Raw genomic sequence first — 20836 nt, 5'->3', positions numbered from 1 at the left:
CTTACCCTCGAAATCATATTCAGACCATCCATGAGGCTTTATGAGGCCAGTTGAGAGAGGTTGTGAAAGACTAGTCTCTGCCCCTTATGGCACCTTCTCAAGTCCTCATTTCCTAGAGGAGAGACCTTGGCTACAACCACAGGATGCCTATTCCCCAAGATCTTTGAAGCTTGGAAGAGATTATTCTGGCATCACTGGCCTCTCAAGCAGCTTTCACCAATTAATTGCCTCTTTCCCTCTCTTTTTCTACCCACCTGTCCTCTCCCCTACACCTAGTCAGCCATCAGCCTCCATCACGGCCATCATATTCATGGAGGTCATGATGCACTCAACAATGCACCTTTAGTTAAAGGTCAAAGTGACTGAATCTACTCACCTACATTCCTGGCCCACAGGTTACATGAACCTTTAGCCCCTGACATTATCTTTTGAACTCTAGTTTCATACAAACACAAAAAACAAGAACAGAACTCAAGGTATGGAGGAAAAAACATGGTTATTTTCCGGTGCTCGCTCTTCACCCGAGACACAACAGGCAGTAGTCTCCGCCTGCCTTCTGATGACAGTGGTGGTCCTGGGCTGGGGCCTCAAGTGTCAGTCAAGACACAGAACAACAAAAGTAGGAAGCTGGATGCCGCTGGGCGGCCGCTCTCAGAGCAACCACTTGACGCAGCTTCGGGGGCATAATTAATTTAGATACCATGTGAAAGTCAGCTCCTGGAGCTGTGTGATTCTGCAGCCCTGGAAGGGACTCTTGAGAGAAAACGACCCAAAGAAGGAGATGGGAGAAGGGGAACACATGACGGTGAAGGAAGAGAGGTGAATTTCAGCTCTAAGGAAGTTTTCTCCAGAACATTTCTCTTTAACTTTATATGGGAATATATACAACAACAAGGATTAAAATGTATATATGGCCTCTGGAAAGTATCCGTGCCATTCGTTAACCACCAGGTCATCTCCCTGGCTCTGTAATAACAACACAAATTACTGTCTCATGTGTAAACTACTGAGCATTTATTTCTAATGCTCATGCTTTACAATAAGAATTATGCATAATACTAAATGTGTCAATGTATATTATTGGGAGTCTTATTTTATTTCAACAATAATATAACTTTGCCAACAAAGATCCATATAGTCAAAGCTATGGTTTTTCCAGTAGTCATGTACAGATGTCAGAGCTGGATCATACAGAAGCCTGAGAGCCAATTGGTGCTTTCAAACCATGTTGCTGGAGAAGACTCTTGAGAGTCCTGTGGACCAAGGAGCTCAAACCAGTCAATCCTAAAGGAAATCAACTCTAAATATTCATTGGAAGGACTGATGCTAAAGCTCCAATACTTTGGCCACCTAATGCAGAGAGCTGACTCATTGGAAAAGACTCTGGTGCTGGGAAAGACTGAAGGCAAAAGAATAAGAGAGCAGCAGAGGAAGAGAAGGTTAGATAGCATCACTGACTCAGTGGACATGAATTTCAAACTCTGGAAGATAGTGAAGGACAGGGAAGCCTGACATGTTGCAGTCCATGGGGTCGCAAAGAGTCAGACATGAATTAGCCATTGAAAAACAACAACAATGTCCATCTACTTCTGATTGTGACTGAACAACAACAGATTTTATTGTAGTTGGTATGTTTCCAATCCTAAATTCAACAAGTAAAAAGGGAAAAATTAGTATTAATAAAATTATTAACTAGAAATGTGTGACAAGATAAATGGGCCACCAATAACATAATATACCCAAAGAGAGAAACTAAATGAGTAGTTGTGCTCTGAGAGAAATGAAAGACCAATCATAACAGACACATGTCATCTCAACAAAAAATAAGCAGTGTTGAAGGCTTGCAATTTTAAGCGCAATGTTAGAAGCCAGTGTGTCTAATCCCATTTAATCCTAGCAACGATCCTATAAAATTGGTACAATTATTGTCTCCATTTTACCCCTAAGCAAATTGGAGCACAAAGGGGATCAGTAACATATTAAAGGCCGTATAATTGGTAAGGAGCAGAACTGGAATTCAAGTCCAGGCTGACTGAAGTGCCCATGATTTTGCCAGTAAGATATACATGATCCCTAGAACCAGCAACCCACATTTGTTCCTCTGTACTTAACATTGGGCTGAGTGTTTTACTATCTTCTAAAGCATTAACATAAATCCATGGCATATTCAGTTCTACTTCAGCTAGTCTGAAAAAAAAGAACATCAAGAAGCTTCAAGTGAGTCCAAAAGAGGAAGAATTTCTTAAAGTTTATCCAGGATCGTTCAGGGGAAGTAGCACTCTGGCCAAATAGTGTGACCAGTTCAAATAACTTAGCCATAGGAGGGATATTCCAGATCAGTTCAGTTCAGTTTAGTTGCTCAGTCGTTTCTGTCTCTTTGCAACCCCATGGACTGCAGCACGTTAGGTTTTCCTGTCCATCACCAACACCCGGAGCTTGCTCAAACTCATGTCCATTGAGTTGGTGATGCCATCCAACCATCTCCTCCTCTGTCATCCCCTTCTCCTCCTGCCTTCAATCTTTCCCAGCATCAGGATCTTTTCAAATGAGTCAGTTCTTTGCATCAGGAGGCCAAAGTATTGGAGTTTCAGCTTTAGCATCAGTACTTCCAATGAATATTCAGGACTGATTTCCTTTAGGATGAACTGGTTTGATCTCCTTGCAGTCCAAGGAACTCTCATGAGTCTTCTCCAACAACACAATTAAAAAGTATCAATTCTTCGGTGCTCAGCTTTCTTTATAGTCCAACTCTCACATCCATACATGACTACTGGAAAAACCATAGCTTTGACTAGATGGACCTTTGTTGGCAAAGTAATGTCTGTGCTTTTTAATATACTGTCTAGGTTGGTTTCTGCTTGGCTTCCCTGATAGCTCAGTTGGTAAAGAATCTGCCTGCAATGCAGGAGACCCCGGTTTGATTCCTTGGTCAGGAAGATCCCCTAGAGAAGGGATAGGCTACCCACTACAGTATTCATGGGCTTCCCTTGTGGCTCAGCTGGTAAAGAATCCGCCTGAATGCAGGAGACCTGGGTTCGATTCCTGGGTTGGGAAGATCCCCTGGAGAATGGAAAGGCTACCCACTCCAGAGGTTCTGGTCTGGAGAATTCCATGGACTGTATAGTTTCTGGGGCCACAGAGTCAGACACGACTGAGCGACTTTCACTTTCACTTTCATTTCAGACCAAGATCATCCAAATATCCCTCTTGCTCTGATACTATAATTTCCAAACCTTAAGATTATACTTTTATTTCCTGGATTTCTTTTTCCCCCTACAATGAGAGAATGGGAGAACCACTGGCATCACTTCATGGCTTTCTCAGAATAAATTAATAAACTGACATTCTTATTTATACATCAGTGTTTGTGAGTTGGGATACGTCAAGTCTGCCTGCTTGACTAAATTATCAAAGCTGAATTCTTTGATCTGTTACATCAAAGACCACACCAAAGTTCTGCCATTTTGAGAACCCGTTGGTAAAGCAGTTGACCTCCTGGCCTTTCAAGAGGATGTATTAATACTTATTTTGTGCTGAGCTAAATAAATGTGCACTCATTTGTTTTTGTTTTGTCTGTTTTTCATGTGTTGTTTCTTTAGTCACATACAATTTTTAAAACTATGGGAAATATATCTCTTTGACTATGGATTGGTTGACATGATTTCTAAGGTATACAATTCCCTTGCAAGACATTTGGCCCTGTCCAAAATCAATAAGACATCTGGTCCATAAAACATCTGGTCCAAGGACTTCCCTAGTGATGCAGTAGTTAAGAATCCACCTGCAAATTCAGGGAACACAGGTCCCGTTCCTAGTCCGGGAAGATTCCACATGCCACGAAACAACTAAGCTCATGCTCCACAACTACTGAAGCCCTCGCACCCTTGAGCCCAGGCTCCAAAACAAGAGAAGCCACTGCAGTTGAGAAGCCTGTGTACAACTAGAGCAGCCCACACTCGCCACAACTAGAGAAAGCCCATGCGCAGCAATGAAGACCCAGCACAGCCTAAAAGAAATACAAAATAAGTAAGCCAGAAAGAAAAACACCAATACAGTATACTAACGCATATGTATGGAATTTAGAAAGATGGTAACGATAACCCTGTATGCGAGACAGCAAAAGAGACACAGATGTATAGAACAGTCTTCTGGACTCTGTGGGAGAGGGAGAGGGTGGGATGATTTGGGAGAATGGCATGGAAACATGTATAATATATAAGAAACGAATCACTAGTCCAGGTTCGATACAGGATCCTTGGGGCTGGTGCACTGGGATGAGCCGGAGGGATGGTACAGGGAGGGAGGTGGGAGGGGGATTCAGGATGAGGAACACGTGAATCCGTGGTGGATTCATGTTGATGTGTGGCAGAACCAATACAATATTGTAAAGTAATTAGCATCCAATTAAAATAAATAAATTTAAATTAAAAAAAAAATTTTTAAGACCTATGGTCCACACGTAAAGCTCCTTGAAATTTGGTCCTATTCAAAATGTCCATCACCACACTTGGTCCATGACAAATGATTTTGGATAGAACAAAATAACAAAAAAAAAATTTTAGCATGGACCAAATATCTGTTAACCATACAATAACAAAAAAGATGAAAAAAAAGTAGAAGAGGAGGACAAATAAACATTAATTAATAGCCAGTGTAGTACTATTTGGGGAGAATGACTTTGAACCAGAATTATTCATGTTCCCAGGAGAAGAAGTTGAATAGAAACATAAACCAAAGTCACATAAAATGAAGGCTAAATAAAAGCCTTAGAGAAAGTCAGAGTTCTTTGGTCTGTTCCTAATTTCCAGAAAATGCGTTTACAAATGGTCAGGCAACTGAGCATCTGAGATCTAATTGTGTCACATCTAACAAACTGGTTTGATGTTCTCCTTTTAGAAGAGCAGATGGAGTCGTCTAAAGACTATGAGAAACCCCTGAAGAAAGATGTGACAGTCTGAGGAACAGACTTAAACTAATGTTTAAAAAAATAAATGCTTTCGTGAATTAGCAAGGATTTTGCAATCCAGATCTAAATGAGATTTTCATCATTCTTTAAACAATGCCAAAGTAATTTTCTGGTTTTGAAGAAGAAAAAAGGACAAGAATTTAAGAAGCTAAGTAAAGAGCAATTGATGAGAAGGAGTTCAGCGTGAATGCAACATCAAGGAAAATGGTTTCAGAGGGTTTTTCTTGTATTAAAAATGTCTTTAAAATATAGGGCACTGCAAAGAATAATATAATAAACACTTGTGTATCTAATACATGGTTCAAACAAATACTCATATTTTGTCATACTTGCTTCAAGTCACTTTTGAGAGAAACAGATCCTTATAAATACAGTTTACATCCTCTCTATTCCTCTTCCCAGTTCAATTCTCCTCCCTTTCTCCCCAAAACTCATTACTATGAGTTTTGACGTGTACTACATCTACTATATAGGTATGCAGTATAAAACAGTACCATATATACAAGTATATATACAAAGTAAGTGTAGTATTAAAATACATATAAAATACATATAAAATACATATAAAATACACCAGGACTTCCCTGGTGGTCCACTGGTTAAGACTCCGAGCTCTGACAATGCAGAGGACTAAGATCCTACATGTCACATGGTTTGGCCAAAAAAAGAAAAAAATACAGATTGGAAAAACACCAAACTTGTATATCATGTAGGTATACATGTAACTCATATATCTCGTGTACTTTCAACTATATTCATAAAATTGCTTTTAAACTGAGACATTTCAGAGAATAAATTTCAGAGTTAGTTGACGTGGCTAAAATCTAGTGGCCATTCTTGGAAAATAATAAGAATAGAGATAAAATTTAGAGCAAGGACTTTGTTATAGTGAATTCTGAAAGCTATTTTATAAATTCTGAGCATATACAGAGAATGAAAAGGGATTTCAAAGATGGTGATGTGACCAAAAGTTCTACCAAGAAACTCATGTTTTATAAATTTGAAATCAGAAATGAAACGAGTCCAAATAGATTTCAAAGGTGAATTGAGGTACTATAAAAGATTATGGTGGCTCATTGAACTCTCTTCCAGGCATGCTAAGCTACTCTCTGGGAATAATTTACACAGCTTTGGAAACGACATTAACTCTTCAAACCTCTAGGGTACTCCTTAGTAAGTTACTATCTGATGTACTGATTTTTCTTAGCACCTAAATTATTCTCACAACAGTAGCTCTTTCCTGAGATTAAGTTATGGTCTCCATAAACCATATAGTTTTCTGATTACTTAAGTGTTCCTGTGACTTTCAAATGTGCTCAACTTATTCACAGAAGTAATTTAGGCCACCTAGAAAACCCACCTAAACAAGTAAAATTCACTCTGATGCTACTGTGTCCATATGCTTAAAGACAACGGTATGAAAAAGGTCAATCTGATACATTCAAGCCTATTAAAGAATCTACTGACTGTACTGCCAATCCAAATGTCCATTATGATTGGCAAGCAAAGCCAATTAAATAAGGAATGGTTCACTTATGGCTTTTATGCAGTCAGAACTTCAGTGAGTTACAAATGCTCTATAAGTCTGGCTCATGGTCAGATTTCCTTGGGATCATTAACAGTCCCTTGGTAATTTTATCAAAGAGAGAGGTATCGATCCCAGTATCCCAGCCAAATTTTAACTTACAGAATTACAGCTGACCCTCCCCAAATTCCCTCAGATTAAGTGATATATTCTGTGAGAATAAGCACCCCTGACTTCTAATGTGCTTCATCAAACCCACGGATGTTTCAGTTCAGTTTAGTCGCTCAGTCATGTCCGATTCTTTGCAACCCCATGAACCACAGCACACCAGGCTTCCCTGTCCATCACCAACTCCTGGAGCTTGCTCAAACTCATATCCATTGAATCAGTGATGCCATCCAATGATCTAATCCTCTGTCATCCCCTTCTCCTCCTGCCTTCAATCTTTCCCAGCATCAGGGTCTTTTCAAATGAGTCAGTTCTTCACATCAGGCGGCCAAAGTATTTGAGTTTCAGCTTCAGCATCAGTCCTTTCAAAGAATATTCAAGACTGATTTCCTTTAGGATGGACTGATTGGATCTCCTTTCCATCCAAAGGACTCTCAAGAGTCTTCTCCAACACCACAGTTCAAAAGCATCAGTTCTTTGGTACTCAGCTTTCTTTATAGCTCTTTATAGAGCTATAAAGCTCTATAAAGCTTTCTACTCAGCTTTTTTATAGCTCTTTCCTTATAGCTCAGCTCTCACATCCATACATGACTACTGGAAAAGCCATAGCTTTGTCTAGATAGACCTTTGTTGGAAAAGTAATGTCTGCTTTTTAACATGCTGTCTAGGTTTGTCATAGCTTTTCTTCCAAGGAACAAGTGTCTTTTAATTTCATGGCTGCAGTCACCATCTGTAGTGATTTTGGAGCCCCAAAAAAGTAAAGTCTATCACTGTTTTCAATGTTTCCCCATCTATTTGCCATGAAGTGATGGGACCAGATGCCATGATCTTTGTTTTCTGAATGTTGAGTTTTAAGCCAACTTTTTCACTCTCCTTTTCACTTTCATCAAGAGGCTCTTTAGTTCTTCTTCACTTTCTGCCATAAAGGTGGTGTCATCTGCATATCTGAGGTTATTGATATTTCTCCCAGTAATCTTGATTCCAGCTTGTGCTTCATCCAGGCCAGCATTTCTCATGATGAACTCTGCATATAAGTTAAATAAGCAGGGTGACAATATACAGCCTTGACATACTCCTTTCCCAATTTGGAACCAGTCTGTTGTTCCATATCTGGTTCTAACTGTAGCTTCTTGACCTACATACAGATTTCTCAGGAGGCAGGTCAGGTGGTCTGATAGTCCTATTTCTTTGAGAATTTTCCAGTTCCTGCCTTGTCCAACTCAATAACACAGAAGCCTTGATGAGCCCACAGAAACCTCTTCTCCCACCACACACTCAACAACAAAAAATGAACCTATTCTAATTCTTCTTTAGTGTGTTTTTGATCACTCCATTGGCAGGATCAACTCAATGTGGCATAGACAGACGTTTATTTACAACCACCGATTTCTCTACATGCCTTCCCAGCAAAGAGAGAGAAGCTGAAGTGTGAAGAGCAAAGCCATGAGCTTTGACTCCTGCTGGAAAAAGACAAAATCATCAGCCTCACTGTCTACGCCCCTTGGAGATCAACTTTAGCTATACTGGTTCAGAAATGGAGGTCGGAAAACACCAAGCAATGACATTACTTTAGCAAAATGAGAAATCTGATCAGTACTTTTTCCCTGAGAACACCTAGGGAAGATCATCTCTAAAGGGGGGTAAACTAACATGGAGTAAAGTGGCCCAGAAGATGAGGCAACTGTAGTGTCCCACCAGTCTGCAGGATAACTTGGAATGAGAATCCACAGACTAGTGGATTTTTAATTGTCAGTCTTATAATTTTGTCAATAGAAAACTAAATAATATGTTATTTATTTGCTTGATTTTATTTGAAAACTCAGTTGATTCAATGAGAAAAAAATGAACTACCAGGGTTTGATATCACTCAGGTTTTAATCTCGAACTCATCAACAAGTTAACAGAGTTCTAGTTTTCATATACTTGTTTTGTATGTTTATACAGCTCAAGTTACCTATAAACACTAGAGTGGGATTTCTTCGGTAATAAGGATTAGAGGCATTGTTATTGTGGAAAATAATATAAATGATTATAGTTAAGAAAGCACTAATGCCATTCCTCGGAATATAAACTACAGCATAGTTGGCTGTGAAACATAAATACATCTAGTTAACACTTAAGCACATTTTGAGGGTCTGAAAAATCATCTTTTCTCTTTCTGAGCAATACTGACACTCATTACCACCTTTGAATATAATTTCATGCAGCTTAATTTTCTTATTTATAAAACTGTTTCCAGGTGTGATTATTATTCATCCATCACATGATATATTTTTAAAAATGAAAACTGACAGCATTCACTTCTAAAATTTATGTATGCTGGTAGAATGCTCTAATTATACAACAAAGTAATTTAGTTAATGTAATTTTTTTGGTACTCAGTTATACTCCCTAAAGATGTTCGTAAATTAAAAAAAAAAAAATTAAACTCCAAGTCCATGTATTTTTTCATTAATACTATTCACGATTTCTTTGTGGATTGTAACTATATAACCCAAGGTGATGTCTGCTAATTCTTTCTCAAGTTCCTTTTCTTAATCTGCATAATAAGAAACCCCAAGGATAGACAGAAACAGCATCTTTGATATAATCGTGGGCTCACAGCAAACTCTGACAGTAGAGTCTGAAAGGATTACTTCAGAAGGTAGGTCCTGAAAGTGAGAAAATTCAGGGAAATTTCAGACATCCTTAATCTATTTGTGAATGCAGACAGCAGAAGTACAACAAATGACCCCAGTACTAAAGAACTCCAGAAAGGCATTCCACTTTGTATTAAGATATAGGTGCAATCATTCATTCATTCAACATTTATTGAGAGCCTATTAGATGACTGGCACCAGGTAGAGCTTCCCTGGTGGCTCAGCTAGTAAAGAACCCACCTGCCAATGCAAGAGATACAAGAGACATGGGTTTGATCCCTGGGTCTGGAAGATCCCATGAAGAAGGAAACGTCCACCTGTTCCAGTATTCTTGCCTGGAAAATCTCATGGACAGAGCAGCCTGGCGGGCTACGGTCCATGGGCTTACAAAGAGTTGGACATGACTGATCACTGATGCACCTATGCCTACTAAGGTACCAGGCAGCAGGAATTCAAGAATGAAAAGGATGGGTCTCTGCTCCAGTCTGGGGAGGGAAGGGGGAAGACCGATGCACAAAGGATTTGCCTGTAGTGGTTAAGATTGAACATGGCTACAAGCTTCTCCTGGAAATGATGGTGATTCAGGTAAACATCAGTCAAGTCTGCTCTGAAGGAAGATCCGTGGTAAAGAACAATCGAGCAAAAGACCCTGGCTCCCGGGGTCCTCCTCCAACTGAGCATCAGAGTCTGCTGGCAGAAACCCTGTAGTCTCCAGCTTAGAAATCCCTCCCCTGTTGCATCAAGACTGTTCACAGACCTTGAGTCCTACAGCAGGTGTACCCAACCTCTTGGATCTAATGCCCAGTGATCTGAGGTGGAACTGATGTAATAACAGTAGAAATACACAATAAATGTAATGCTCTTGAATCATCCCTAAACCAATCCCCCGCCCCCCACCAGCGGTACAGGAAAAACTGTCTTCCATGAGACCAGTCCCTGGTGCCAAAAAGGCTGGGGACTGCTGTCCTAGAGGACACCCCCCAACAAAGGGGCCTGGTGGGACTTTCTGCCTGCAGCACTGTTTATTTATCCTCTCTCATAATTAAACCTTCTTCTAATCCTACAAGGTAATAATATTTGCAAATGGAGAACACCTGGCTATCCAACATGATGAATTTTCCAGGCTTCTGGGAAAAGGGTTGTTCAAGCCAAAAGAAATCTAACACGCCCCCAGAAAGTAACCTGAGCCCTTCACAATATGAATACACAGGCACAGGGGTTAAATGTATAATGTATATTCAGCACAGAGAAAGCATGAATATTATGTCTCTGTGTGTGTGCGTGTGTGTGTGTGTGTGTGTAACCACAGAATTCTAAGCTTGTAGGGTGTGCTTTACATCTATATCATATGTTATCCAGATACCAGTTGTATATTATAAGCTGCATATGCAATACCATATGGACACCATAAAATATCACATGTGTTGTCAGGATAATTTTACATTTAGTGCATGATTAAAATGTCTTATATTATACACCTATCTTTTCTGTGTGTGCATGGATTTGTCTCACAAATTGCTTTCATTATCAAATTCAGATATCAGTCAAAGTTAAAGTCTCTTTACTGAAATTTAATAAAAAGCAATATGGAAACGTGACTACAGTTTGTTTTTCTTCCCTAGATTTTTCTGCCATGCAGCATTTAACACTGGTGCAGCCGTCAATACCCATTCATCTGCTATCGGGCAGCTTTTTCCTTTCACTCACTGTGACATTTTTAAAGTGGCAAAAAAAAAAAAAAGAAAAAAAGCTTAAAACAGCATATTTGTCACTTTTTTCTTTCTAGTGACCTTTTAAACACTAGGGAAAATTATATGTACTAAACCCTTTAATCACTCCATGTACATTTCACAGTAGTGCTTTCTATAGGGGTATCCTTTAATTAAATTTAAGAAATTTACATTGTACACACTGCTGTTCATTTAATTATTCAAACATTTAAACATAAGAAAACCTCATAACTTTTAGCTATGGCAACCATGTGATGTAACTATTATCTATAATAAGAATCATTTTTTATAAGGAGAATTTCAGAAATAACTTGTACATACCCTCAGCTTCCAGTCTTTAAGTCCTGATAAATAGCTACATGAAGCACTTTCCTTCAGTATTTAAGAAATTTAAGAATTTAAATCCAGTGAAGAAAAACAGTCTTTATGTTTCCATATGGTTTTTTATTAAATTTAAGGAAAATTAAGAAATTTAAGGAAAAAGATACGTGGATGGCAAGACATTACATGGAACGTTTCTAGGAGGAAGATGTTGATTGGGTCTCTGGGCTTCCCTGGTGGTCCATTGGTTAAGAATTCCAATGCTGGGGTCATGGGTTTGATCCCTGGTCAGGTAGCTCAGACCCCACAAGCCACGGGGCAACTAAGCCCAGGAGGCACAACGTAAGATTGCCAGTGCCACAACTAAGAGCTGACACAGCCAAAAATAAACAAATACAGAAGTAAATATTGAAAAGAAAACTGAATCGCAACCCTATTTTGGATCAGCTGTGTGACCTTGAGGGAGTCACTGTGTATCTTGATTGCACCCTTATGTCACCGTTTGCAACATAAAATACTGATAGCCACTTCTTTTCATCACAGTATCATTGTGGGGATCGAATTAGTAAATATCTGTGAATATGCCCTGAAGTCTACTTTAAAAATGAAAAGTAACATGACTTTTAGTTCAAAAACAAATATTCTCTGTTTTCTAGAAGTGGAGAAATTTAAAATTCTTGTAACACAACCAGAAAGAAACCAAAGGTTTAAAACAAGCTAAAATATCAACATTAGCAGTACATTATTTTAAATCAGTGTCCTTTCTAAAAAGAGAAACAGAAATACTGCTGTCCCTGCTATAGAATGGTATTACAAATTGCAAAGAGTAGTAATTCTGGAGTGCCCATTTAGTTTCATTTTTACTCTTATCATTTTCACTATGACTGTCATACCTTTAGACACGAATAAGTCTCACAGACATAGAAAACAAATGTATGGTTACCAAAGGGGAAACAAGGAGGGATAAGTTAGGAATTTGGGATTAGCATAGACTATATATAAAATACTTTATCTATATATATAACTACTATATATAAAATAGATAACAAGGACCTACTGTATAGCACAAGGAACTATACTCAATACTCTGTAATAATCCATAAAAGAACCTGAAAAAATACATAAACATATATATACATATATAACTGAATCACTTTGCTGTACATCTGAAACTAACGCACACTGTGAATCAACTATGTGTGTGACTTCTAAGTCACTTCAGTTAAGTCAGACTGTTTCTGACCCCATGGACTACAGCCCACCAGGCTCCTTCATTCATGCAATTTTCCAGGCAAGAATACTGGAGTGGGTTGCCATTTCTTAGTCCAGGGGAACTTTCCAAGTCAGGGATTGAACCTGCCTCTATTCCATCTCCTACACTGGATGCGGATTCTTTACCACTGAGCATGTGAGAAGCCTGTAACTTTCACACTAGAAAAGTTTTTTTTTAAAAAAAGGAAAGTGAATGGGCAGCACACCCTAGGTCAGAATCTCTTATTTCACCACTTATGAGTTAGCCACCAAGAGAAACTTAGTTTCTCAAATCATCAGTTCTCTGGTCTCTGCAACTGAGAACATAATACTGAACACAGAAAGTTCTTAGGAGTTCCTGCTCCCTCATAAATAGTGTATCTTAGTCAGTCAGTCAGTTCATTCGCTCAGTTATGTCCAACTCTTTGCAACCCCATGGACTGCAGCACGCCAGGCTTCCCTGTCCATCACCAACTCCCAGAGCTTGCTCAAACTCATGTCCATCGAGTCCATGATGCTATTCAACTATCTCATCCTCTGTCATCCCCTTCTCCTCCTGCCCCCAATCCCTCCCAGCATCAAGGTCTTTCCAGTGAGTCAGTTCTTCACATCTGGTGGCCAAAGTATTGGAGTTTCAGCTTCAGTATCAGTCCTTTCAGTGAATATTCAGGACTGATTTCCTTTAGGATTGACTGGTTTGATCTCCTTGCAGGCCAAGGGACTCTCAAGAGTCTTCTCCAACACCACAGTTCAAAAGCATCAATTCTTCGGTGCTCAACTTTCTTTATAGTCCAACTCTCACATCCATACATGACTCCTGGAAAAATCATAGCTTTGACTAGATGGACCTTTGTTGGCAAAGTAATGTCTCTGCTTTTTAAATATGCTTTTAGTTTGGTCATAGCTTTTCTTCCAAGAAGCAAGTGTCTTTTAATTTCATGGCCGCAGTCACCATCTGCAGTAATTTTGGAGCCCAAGAAAATAAAGTCTGTCGCTGTTTCCATTGTTTCCCCATCTATTTGCCATGAAGTGATGGGACCAGATGAAATGATCTTCGTTTTTTGAATGTTGAGTTTTAAGCCAGCTTTTTCACTCTTCTTTTCACTCTCATCAAGAGGTTCCTCCTTACTTTCTGCCGTAAGGGTGGTGTCAGTGTATCTGAAGTTATTGCTATTTCTCCCAGCAATCTTGATTCCCGCTTGTGTTTCATCCAGCCCAGCGCTTTGCATGATGGGCTCTGCATATAAGTTAAATAAGCAGGGTGACAGTATACAGTCTTGAAGTACTCCTTTCCTGATTTGGAACCAGATTGTTGTTCCATGTCTGGTTCTAACTGTTGCTTCTTGACCTGCATGCAGATTTCTCAGGAGGCAGGTAAAGTGGCCTGATATTCCCATCTGATATCCCATAGTTTGTTGTGATCTACACAAAGGCTTTGGCATAATAAAGCAGAAATAGATGTTTTTTCTGGAATTCTCTTGCTTTTTCTATGATCCAACAGATGTTCCCAATTTGATCTCTGGTTCCTCTGCCTTTTCTAAATCCAGTTTGAACATCTGGAATTTCATGGTTCACAGTACTGTTGAAGCCTGGCTTGGAGAATTTTGAGCATTACTTTACTAGCGTGTGCTGCTGCTAAGTCACTTCAGTCCTGTCCGATTCTGTGCGACCCCATAGATGGCAGCCCACCAGGCTCCCCTGTCCCTGGGATTCTCCAGGCAAGAACACTGGAGCGGGTTGCCATTTCCTTCTCCAATGCAGGAAAGTGAAAAGTGAAAGTGAAGTCGCTCAATCGTGTCCGACTTTTAGCCACCCCATGGACTGCAGCCTACCAGGCTCCTCTGCCCATGGGATTTTCCAGTCAAGAGTGAGATGAGTGCAATTGTGTGGTAGTTTGAACATTCTTTGGCATTGCCTTTCTTTGGGATTGGAATGAAAACTGACCTTTTCCAGTCCTGTGGCCACTACTGAGTTTTCCAAATTTGCTGGCATGTTGAGGGCAGCACAGTGTATATTAAGGCTCTGGTTTGTAATACAGAGAAACGGTATTTATCACTGTTGTTTTGGCAAGAACTCTGTTACCACACTTTGCTCTGATAGTAAGGTGGAAGACAAACTGATTCTGGAGTTCAACAAGAGTCCAACCAGCGTTCTAGAAAGTTGCTGTGCCCGTGTTTGGGCACCACATGAGGACAAAGAAGAAAGCTGAGCAGCGCTGAAAGCAACCCGCGTTGACACAGTGGGGAGGTGGGGCGGGAGTGGGCGTGGCCCCCGGGGCTGAGTCTCGCCCCTTCTCCCTTTCCCCTCAGTGGCCACGCCCAGAGCAGCCGCTGAGTCCTTACTACTCGGGGATCCAAACAGACACAGCCACCTCCGAAAACACTATGGCATCACCTCTCCCATCAGTTCAGCAGACCCTAAGGAAACTGAGTGCCTACTTACGCAGAAACTAGCTGAGACTCTGAATCCCTCTGGGGTTTGGGAAGAGGAACTACAGTGCAGGAATTTCATTTTGGGAAAATGAACTTTTCAGTAAAAGGTTTTACTTTTGGATCTCATAGATGAAGAGTACATACAGAAGGTGCTGATACTAATTGATGTGTTGTGTTGCCCGAAGACATGTTTATGGAAGTGTCTTCTTCACCTCATACTATGATAAACTGAAATTACAGGAAGAAGTAAATGATGTAAGGGGCTTCCCGTGTGGTCCTAGTGGTAAAGAACCCGCCTACCAATGCAGTAGACATAAGAGATGCTGGTTCCATCCCTGCGTCCGGAAAGATCCCCTGGAGGAGGAAATGACAACCCACTTCAGTATCTTTGCCTGGAGGATCCCATGGACAGAGGAGCCTGGTGGGCTACAGTCCATGGAGTTGCAAAGAGTCGGGCAGGACTGAAGCGACTTAGAACACACCTAAAAGATGGAAGAGCTGTTGAAGAGGCATTGGTAACCAGTTATCAAGTTGCACTTTTGTGGAATAGAGATTGATATTTTGTTTGCAAGATGGACACTGCAGAAGACTTGGATTTAAAAGATGACAGTCTGCTTAAATTTTTAGATATAAGATGCATAAGAAGTCTTATTGGTTGCAGCATAACTGATGAAATTTTACTACTAGTACTAAACATTGCTTCAAAGGCAGTGCGGTGGTAAAGAATCTGCCTGCTATACGGGAGACTTGGGTTCGATCCGTGGGTCAGGAAGATCCCCTGGATTAGAAAATGGCAACCCACTCTAGTATTCTTGCTGGGAGAATCCCATGGACAGAAGAACCTGGCAGCTACAGTCCATGGGGTCAAAAAGAGTTGGACACAACTGAGTGTGTACACACACACACACACACTAAACCTTGACAACTTCAGGTTAACCCTAAGAGCTATCAAACTGTGTGCCAAATGCTGCAACATCTATTCCAATATATTAGGTTTCCTTGGTGCTATTTCCTGGGCTATGATAGTAGGAAGAACTTGCCAGTTTTATCCAAATGCAGTAGCATCAACACTTACACATAATTTTTTTTTTTTGGGGGTGGGGGGTATTTTCCAAATGGAAATGACCAAATCCAGTCCTATTGAAACAGCCTGAAGAACACAGTCTTAATTTGCCTGTATGGGACCCAGGGCTTCTCAAGTGGCACTAATGGAAAAGAATTGCCTGCCAGTGCAGGAGATGCAAGAGACTTGGGTTCGATCCCTGGGTGGGGAAGATCCCCTAGAGGAGGAAACAACAACCCATTCTGGTATTCCTGCCTGGGAAATCCCATGAACAGAGGTGCCTAACAGGCTACTCTTTGGGCAGCAAAGAGCCGGACACAACTAAGCGACTGTACATACACACAGTTTATAATATCAAGGTCACTAGTATTTTAATATATTCTATATAGAACTATCTTATAAGCCAAAGTTGTATGGGCATTTGTGCTTTAAAAAATAGTAATGGAGACTTCCCTGTGGTCCAGTGGTTAAGACTCTGCTTCCAATCAGGGGACATGGATTCAATCCCTGGTCAGGGACCTAAGGTCACACATGCCTTGGGGCAACTAAGCCCGTGCCCCACAACTACTCAGCCTACGCACCACAACGAGAGAAAGCCCAAGCACCTCAATGAAGTTTCAGTGAAGCAAAAAAAAATTAAAAAAAAGCTAATAAAAGAATACTAAAAAAAAAAAAAAAAAGATTCCATCTGGGAATCAAGATGAAGTTCTCCCCATCCTTCAAGTGGTCGTCTTGGAGCCATCTTGATTTGGTTTTGGCATCCTAATGAAACAAAGTCTGGAAAGGACAGCCCTCCCCCTCAAGGCTAAATATCACTGTTAGTTTGCAACCTCCAGAGTTTGATTTGTCACCTGGGTGAAATTCAGAGTTGCCCCTCCCCTACACGGAGGACAAAGAGAGACCAAAGGAAGAGGCAGACCCTCCATATTGGTAGGTGGCAGGTGTAATCAGCAAGGAAACTTACTTAAGAGGCTTGTCACGGGACCACAAGATGCTTAGGTCTCTGCCCCTCCTGGTCAGAACTTTTTAAATGTATATAGATGCCATTACTATGTTTAGTCATGTATATACCATCCAGATGGTCTCAACAACATCTCATCCCCTCAAGGCTCTGTCTTTGAAATAGCTCCTAGTGTGCGAATGGTGGGTGAAATGTGTATTTCAAAGACAGGGGAGAGGGTGTGGAGCCTCTGATTGCCTGCATCCAACTGGCAGGTCAACAATCGTCCTGGGATGTCCTGGGACTTCCCTGGCAATTCAGTGGTTGAGACTTCGTGCTTTCACTGCAGAGGGCCTGGGTTGGATTCCCTGGTGGGGGAACTCAGATTCCACATGCCTCATGGTAGAGTCAGACAAACAAAAACAATCGTGACATCTTTGTCCCTTCCCCATCATCCTCTCATACGAACAGGAAGTGAGGTAATGGGCTACTGTCATGCCTGGTGGCAACCAGACTGCTCTGATTAAGTACACTAAACAACGCAAGAAAGGAGAGTACTACGATCGCTTGAAGCCGTCGTGTCAGGGAGGTTCTGAACAGGGTCCTGGGCTGGGTCTTAAAGTATGAATAAAATTTACTAGCTGGCAAGATTCGGGAAATATTCCTTAACAAAGACAACGTGTGTCCAAATCTCAGGGACATGAAAGGACATGGATGGTTCACTGTGTGGAAGCCAGATTTGAAATTTGAGATCAGACGGGGATCAACAGTGACTGTCTCACGGCACCATACTGAGAAGTCAGGGTTTTAGCCTCTCTTCTGCTAGGACCCAACGAAGTGTTCAGCGGGAAACAAACTTTTCCAGATTCTGTGTTTTGGAAAGATCATTAAAAGTTTGTATATAGAATGGGTTGCATTGAGGAGGGTGGGGAGATTGCACAATAAGAAATTAATTAGGGGGCTTTCCTGGTGGCTCAGTGGTAAAGAATCCACGTGCCAATTCAGGAGACACAGGTCTGATCCCAGACCTGGGAAGATTCCACATGCCGCGGAGCAACTAAGCCTGTGTGCCACAATGACTAAGGTTTTGCCCTAGGGCCCATGTGGCGCAACGACTGAAGCCTGCATAACCTGGGGCCCACGCTCTGCAACAGGAGAAGCCACTGCAACAAGCCCACGTGCCTCACTGGGCAGGAGCCCTTGCTCCCAGCAACTAGAGAAAGCCTTGCACAGCAACAAAGACCCAGCGCAGCCAAAAAAAATAAATTTTTAAAATATTCGCTTTTAAAAATTATTTTAGGAAATTAATTAGTAGACTTTAGAATAGTCCAGACAAGAAATTGTGTGCCCCTGGACTAAGGCAGCATGGGTGTAAGTTCAAGAAGGGGACAAGTAGGAGACGGAATCAGAACATAGGGAATGAGTGTAAGAAGTGGGAAAGAGAAAGCAGCTAGGTTTTCTAGTTTCCTGACTAGGGTGCCTGAGTGGATAGTGGGCAGATTAAACATAATGAAATGTTTTTCCATGTGAAAATGCTCAAACACGAACACACCAGAAGACATAATGAAGCAGTCCTATGTTTGCACTTATTTACAACAAATGTTTAGATTTCTGAGACACTTTTGTTTATATTTGACATTTGGAAATAAAGGCTAAACAATTCTATTCCTATATACTTAAAATCACTTTGAGTGTGCGGTAGCTCCAAACGCTAGGCCATCTTCTGGGCAATGATATGCTTTCCCAAATTGGGACATAATTCAGCAATAATGTGTCATGCTTGATAATGTTCTCAACAAAACATGACACAATTTCCTTCCATTTACGTGGTAGTGGCAGTCTTAGAAAATTCTGTATATCTTTACACGGTACAAATTTACTGTACAGTGTGCATTAATTGCTCAGTCGTGCCTAACTCTTTGCGACTCCATGGACTGTAACCCACCAGGCTCCTCTGTCCATGGAATTCTCCAGGCAAGAATACTGAAGTGGGTTGCTATTCCTTTCTCCAGGGGATCTTCCCAACCCAGGGATTGACCCTGGGTCTCCCACATTGCAGGCAGATTCTTTACCATCTGAGCCACCAGGGAAGCCCCAAAATTCTATGTATCTTTACATGGTTCAAGTTTACTGTATGTTCATAGGTAAAATGGTGTTATACTCCAGGCTTAGAAAATTGTGAACAACGTTTTCCCTTACATGGATGCCTGTTGAGAACATCTGAGGTTGTACAGAATACAAGACCATTCTCTGTGTGAGACTGTCCTGAGTGTTACAAAATCTTGAGTGTCTCTGCCTCCTCATATACTATGGTGACACTTAAGTGATTTTAGCAACCGAAGCATTGAGGCAATTAAAAATACTCCCAAGACATTTCCCAAACATTCCCCAGGAAATCTATCACTCTGACCCCATTTAAGACTAGTGTGTTTGGGGAATGTTCCAGAGAAAACACCACAGCATCCTCTTTTTCAGCATCTGTGGGTACCATTTCAGCCCAGTAATTAAAAATCTCCTTCTTTAAAGAGGGCCTTCCCTGGTGACTCAGACGGTAAAGAATCTGCCTGCAATGTGGGAGATCCAGGTTCAATCCCTGGGTCTCAAGGATCCCCTGGAGAAGGGAATGTCTATCCAGTCGAGTATTCTTGCCTGGAGTATCCCATGGACACAGGAGCCTGGTGGGCTACAGTCCATGGGATCACAAAGAGTCAGACACGACTGAGTGACTAATACATACTTTACTTAAAGGGAACTAATGATCTTGTTAATTGAGAAATCTTCTTAGCTTTGAATCAAACTGCACTAATGGTTAATCAGAAAGCATGAGAAGAAAAGAAATCAGTATCTGTCAGTTATTCTTTAGTTTTTAGAAGAAGTCTCATCTCTGCCTCTGAGTGTTGGTGGGGCCTTAAGCACTTCATGAACTATAACAGGACCTGTCAGTCTAGCAGTAGAGTTCAGGGCAAGATGTGGAGAATGAGCCTAACTTTACTTTATGGCTGCCCTGGCCCACTAGATTGTTGAGTCTAGAGGCATGCTGGAGCTAGCTCAGGCTGGCTTTTGAAAGCCAACCTAAATTTTGCTGAATTTGTGAGCTGGTTAACAATATATTAGAAACTCAAAATTACCCATGGTGACAGTATTCAGGGCTTCCTTGATGGCTCAGTGGTAAAGAATCTGCCTGCAATGAGACACAAGAAACATCAATTCAATCTCTGAGTCAGGAAGATCCCTGGGAGAAGGGAATGGCTACCCACTCTAGTATTCTTGCCTGGGAAATCCCATAAACAGAGGAGCCTGGTGAGCTACAGCCATGGGGTCACAAGAGTTGGGCACGACTGAGCAACTAACTAGTATTCAAATGATGGAAACTGGAAGACACTGTGAATCAGGCCTCTCCTCATTGCCCAGAGCCAATGGTTAAGCATTTGCTGGTACTCCATTGGTTGAAGTTCTCCATCCTGCAGGACAGGGAGATTGCCCCTAAAGAGGCATTTTTCAGAAGTCCATCATCCTCTACATCCCATCTTGGCCACAAGCTGCTCATTATAACTTCAGTGCTTGGTGATCGTGCCTATGTGTGATCACACTTACATGTTACTTGTGGACACCTCAATGCTGTTTCTCTGAAGCATCCATGCAAGGGTATCATGGACAAACTGCCTCTATCCTGGGCTAAAATGACTCACCCCAAATAGACACTTTTGGGAAACGCTAGCACTGCTGTCCACCAAGGAGTGCATTCCAGGCTTCCCATAACCCTCTTAACAGCAGTTCAGTTTTACTCAGTTTCAGCACGAG

General features: G+C 41.1%; 1 pseudogene; it reads left to right on the top strand.

The window, feature by feature from the left end:
- Positions 1-492: 492 nt before the first annotated feature.
- LOC102271158 (poly(A) polymerase alpha-like) lies at positions 493-16241 on the top strand (annotated as a pseudogene).
- The last annotated feature ends 4595 nt before the right edge of the window (positions 16242-20836 follow it).

The sequence above is a fragment of the Bos mutus genome, chromosome 5, assembly GCF_027580195.1.
Source record: "Bos mutus isolate GX-2022 chromosome 5, NWIPB_WYAK_1.1, whole genome shotgun sequence".
Taxonomy (NCBI): domain Eukaryota; kingdom Metazoa; phylum Chordata; class Mammalia; order Artiodactyla; family Bovidae; genus Bos; species Bos mutus.
This window is presented reverse-complemented; position numbering and strand designations above follow the sequence as displayed.